At 42.2% G+C, this 5,387-nt stretch overlaps 1 long non-coding RNA gene across 1 annotated transcript; it reads right to left on the reverse strand.

The window, feature by feature from the left end:
- Positions 1-206: 206 nt before the first annotated feature.
- Positions 207-4,735, reverse strand: LOC148406630 (uncharacterized). Its single transcript, XR_015864026.1, has 3 exons — positions 4,561-4,735; positions 4,412-4,488; positions 207-1,704 (listed from the first exon to the last, which is right to left on the reverse strand). It is a non-coding gene; the product is annotated as an uncharacterized LOC148406630 (long non-coding RNA).
- Between the last annotated feature and the right edge of the window lie 652 nt (positions 4,736-5,387).

The raw sequence follows: 5,387 nt of genomic DNA on the forward strand, positions 1-5,387 counted from the left end.
AAACAAACATGAGGAGGCTAAAAATTACTTTAGATGGTCAAAACAGGTAGAGGTTCAAAACAGCACCATGCATTCATTCCTAAATTCTTGCAAATGGAATTTATTTAATAGCAAAATTAATAATAACTAATACGACCATTGACACCCGGTTAAACATAAAAGACATGTTTTCTCCGACTATTTTTGAACTGTATTGTTTCTTTTGTATGTCTGCACTTTTATCTGGCTCAGATTGATGTAATTCTTTCTTTGGGACCCCTCAATGCTACACTATCTATCTATTTAACTAGCATAGCCAGCTAGCTCGCGTATCTAGATAGCTTAGACTTAGAGTAACCAGGTGTCCCTACTACACTATCTAGCTAGCTTAGCCTTCTCTTTTCTTTTAATTTTGTGACAATAGAAAAAAACAGTTAAGGGTGACAAAAGTTGAGAAGCACTATTCTAAAGCACTATTGTAAAACACATTCTGGAACATTGGATGATGTTACAGTTCAAATGAAAAAGAGGCGATAATTAGCTACCTGGTATCCCCACACTTTTATCATGAAATATGAGAAAAAACAAATAGGGTGCATCGTACTCTCAGCTTTTGTAGATATTGAATTTTTCCAGAACACATAATTTAATGGCTTCATGCCTCGTGCTTGTTTGCATGTAAATCTCAACACCGCACAAGTCGGAGTCCGAGCCAACCTGCGCCCCGAAGGCAAGCCACTATAATGGAGTATTGATGTCGCAGAGGGGCGGGTGAAAAGAGGGCAGTAATTAGATTTGGTTCCCGCTCTCTCTGCACTGGTCTGATACGCAACATTTCTAATGAGAGTCTCTCTAGCTAATAATTACCTTTTGTATCATGCGCACACATGAAACGAAGGCGTTTGCGGCATGGCAAACTGCAACAAGCTGACCTGGGAGAGGGCTGGCATTTTACGGGGCCACGTAATTAGGTGTCATTACATGAACCAACGCGTCAGATTGCTCGGATTACGGGTTTAATAATGATGCCAATAAAACTGCTCCACCTTTGGCTAGTTTCCTTGTTACAAGGGTCAGAGGAACATTCAATTTTCACAACGAGAGACATTGGGTTAAATACGATCACATTCCTCAGCTCAAAGTTGTTTGAAAAACTGTCGGTAGATTGTTACTGATCAACAGGCATTTCCTGTATGTACTTTTTGCTTCATATAGAATCAAGTAAATACTTTCTGCACTGGAAGTCAGCCAATTTGGTTTGAAGCAGCCATTTTGGGTATACTGTACTTTGATGAACTGCCACTCGGGAATTCCTTTCAAATGAGCACCAGTGAGATGCATGTTTCCTTGACAGATGCTGCAAAGATGCCATCTGACGTGGGTGGAGCACATCATCAAAGTTTGATGATAATTTTGTGGATTCATGTCGAAAACTGGGGTGTGCTTCCCTGCAACTGTAACAGTTACACACAATTACAATAACAGCCTGAAGAAGAAAAAAAAATAGCAGAGGATGCATTGAAAGTGTTCAATGAATGACACAGGCTGGGTGCAGTTTGTTTCTGTGGTGTGAGGTGATGCACTTTTCCCGCCTGTCACCGGTCAGCTGATGAATCGTTGCAATAGTGAGCACAGCGGAGGATTCAGCAACCTGGCCGTGCTCCCTCGCTCCCGTGTTCATCACCTCGCTCGCCCATCCATCGTCTTTGACACGCTTCTCGTAACCTGAATCACATAGCAGGATTCCCCTCTCAACCAGGCTGTTATTCGCCCGTTTGAAGAATTTTTGGAAGCCATTTTACATTGTATTCCTTTGCCGTGCCATTTGGTAAAAATGAATTAAATCCATCGCGAGTTAAGAGATCGAGCGTCTGCGGTCGACTTGGTTGGACTGTGGGAAGGTTCTTGCCCAATGACTTTGCCTGCTGTCAAGTCATTGCACTATATTAGCACAATATGTTTTCTGTAATCTCTATTGTGTACTTATATTTGTCTGTGATGTGTATCTATTTGTCTGTATTTGGTACATGCAGCATCCACTTCAACCTGTGGGCCTGGAAGGGGACTCCTCTCCCCTGTGGTCCCTTCTGAAGGTTTCTGATTTTCCCCAAATTGAGGTTTTTGAGTTTTTCCTTCCCCTTCTAGGAGCTTTGACAGGGGATGCTGTTGTGTACCTTACACCGAAAAGAATTCTCGAAATGACCTCTTTTCATCTGTGAAGCCCTTTGAGACTTCGGTGATTCGAGGCTATATAAATAAAATTTGATTGATTGATTGAAAAAACATATGTATTTAACCTGGTTTATTTTTAATTTGCTACTCCGGTTAAGATAGATGTGTGACTTATATAGCTGTCAATGGAAAAAGGAACTTTGACATCTATAGTCGTTAATGGCATGCAGTCTCAAGAACTCCAATTCAAAGTCATGTCGACTTTTTAAGACATTCTAAAATATGAGTCAAAGTTGTCAAAAATGTGACTTGAATCTACTAGCTATGTTTGTAGTTTAACAGGCATGCAAAACCACACAAAAAGACCTGCAAACAAATAAATATATAATAAAAAAGTGATCTGGCCCGTTTTAACCTTTCTGAAACCCTTTTCTGCACGTGTTAGGCAGTCCTGATCCAATCCTGCTTCAGTGAAGCGGCAAAATAACTTTTCACACTTTGGCTCCCAAAGCACACGTATGATTCTGGTTCCTTATTCCTTCACATGACTTGCGGAGATAAGTGCTATTTTGTCTCCACGCCTGATTGGACTCGGTCACAGCCCTGCATGTTAATAACATCTTATAGTCATCCAATATGGATGGAAACTAAAAGTAACTCATGTGGGAACTTCTTTGTTTTCAGCCTTTTCCTAAACCACTCAAATGAGAAAAGAGTGGAAACGAATCCTTCTTGAATAATAAGTTGACTTTTCCTGAAATTTTCCCCGAACTTTAATGACTCCGTTTCATAGTTATGCGAACGATGTGTAGGAAACACGAGTTGAAATATTCCGAGCGACATCCATGTTGGTGGCAGCGTAATAAAGCACCTCCATGCTTCATTGTCTCATAAATCCTAATATGATTCATAAATGAACCGCTGCCTCTCCTGCCGCTCGCTTACTTAACTGCCACTGCTCAGGCTGGCGACACATTTATCTGCCCGTGCCCTGGAGACGGCACCGTGCTTCAAACTGGGAGTGGGATCGCTGCTAAATGTAGCTGTAGCGGAGAGAGTGGGACACGGCCTGCCGCAGGGTGGGATTTGACACCCTGTTTGATCACTCTTAATACCATTGATCTGTGCACCGCGAACACAAGTGATCATTGATTTTTGCGTGAGCCGAATTTGAACCGTTGTCACCTCGGGGTAACACGACCCAGTGCTGAAGGTTCGCGATAGTTTGTTCCTTGGCATTTACATGAAAGCCCTTTGCCACATGCCGTTTTGTCTGACTCGGTGGGTGTCTTGCAAGTAATTGGTTGGAGGCACCATCCTCCTTTGAGCAGCGGAATCTCAACTCGTTAATGGCTGGAAAGCTCACATTTTGGGATTCAGTCTTTGTTGCTCAAAATAAGTCATCAACATTAGGAAAAAATGATGAAACTATCTGGTGAGAAACAAAGTGTCATGCTTTATGATATGGGAGGACCTTTAATTGACAGCTGTGACTTATCAAGAGTTGAATAATAACTTGGTTAAGACCAGGGGCTGGCCTCCCTTTTGGACAAACCCACTCCTAGGGAAAAATGCGGATGTTTTTTTTAATTTATTTCTTTATTTTTGACGATTTTAACACACAATTTTTTGATTCAAGATTCAAGAGAGATATATTGTCATATGTATAGTTGTACCACACAATGAAATTCCTATTGTGTTCACTTCCCGTGTAGCAGACTACATTCCATAATTGAGCAATAAATAGCAATAAATCAATAAATAGCAGAAAACAGAGACAATGGTGCTTATAATGTAGTGCAGAATATCATGTAGAGCAACATTTTTGTGCAAGATATTTTTCATGCATGCAGTGAGAGGCCGAATAGTTTGTGAGGGTTTTGTTGAGAATCCGAAATGCTTGTGGGTAGAAGCTGTTTGCCAGTCTGGCTGTCCTGGCCCTCAGGTTCTTGCAGCATCTGCCTGATGGCAGCATTTCAAACAGATCGTTTTGTGGGTGTGTCGTGTCCTTTATGATGTTGTGTGTTCTCCGCAGAACGTACCACAAGTTATTTATGTTAACCACATTGTCATGAAGGGGGATTTGAGTGACAGCCAAGCTGCGGAACTTTCCCTCACAACCACCCCTTTTAGTCCTTGTTATTCACAAGGAAGAGCAGTTGGTCAACATTAGATCCAACCCTAAAAACTAAAAGTCACTCATAAAAACACATGTAAACGTCTCTTAAAAGATTTAAAAGTCCAAGCTAAAAACACTCACCATGCAGTCGGCGATCGACGAGGTTCCAGCGAGTCCTCTCCCACCATTCCAGATCGGAGGCCACACATGAGGGTCACCTGTCGACGGACAAAAGGAGAAATAAAACAGGCTGCCCACTGGGAAGGGTGGGACAAAAATAGTTCACTGGCCAGGGAATGTCACGCCTTTGTGGCAGAAGCTCCAGCCTCTGCCACTCGCATCGAAAGGCATTCCAAGCATTGCTGCCAGGCCAAGGATCAGCAAAGGCCTCTGCCACTTGCACCTTCAGATATATGAACCACCAGCTCTCACTCCACTTCTTCTTCAGGGTACACGTCCAGTCCAGGCAGCATTCATCAACCTCACCTCTTCCCATAACCCCTGTCCTTATAAAGGGGGAGTGTAGTTCCACCCTTGCTTGCGATAGGCCCATTTTGCCAGCATGCCAAACTTGATTGGCTCTTGTTAGAGTGCCCGTCCATTGTCAATTAAGCGCAGGTGTTGAAGCCATCTAATCAAGGGCGTGTGCACAATGAAAATGTAAAATTTCAATGTACACACCGTATTTTCTGCATGATACAGCGCACCATATTATTAGGCACAGTCTCGATTATGGCGTCTCTTTCCATACTCAACCCAAACATAGGTATTCAAAGGCGCATGCGCTAACATAGCCGGCAAAGTAAAAGAACGTATGCAAAGTTCTCCGAATGTTATAGCACTCTCAGCGTATGTATTGCACATAATATGTAATGTTTTCTGATTCGTTTAGAGCTGCCAGTGATGAAGAGTGATTTTTGAACTACGGATGAACTGAGGACCCTACGTGACGGGACTAATAGCCACGGTTATGTAAGGTTATATAACCAGCAGTGGGTTTGTCCAAATATGGTTAGATTCGCAATTCTGTGATGTCAGTATAATGGAATGTTTTGACCCATGCTGTTATGAAACTATAAGCTATATAAGTACTGTAAGTGTTGCAACAAAAAAGGGA

This window comes from Hippichthys cyanospilos, chromosome 21 (assembly GCF_059441005.1).
Source record: "Hippichthys cyanospilos isolate Australia breed blue-spotted pipefish chromosome 21, RoL_Hcya_1.0, whole genome shotgun sequence".
Lineage (NCBI taxonomy): Eukaryota > Metazoa > Chordata > Actinopteri > Syngnathiformes > Syngnathidae > Hippichthys > Hippichthys cyanospilos.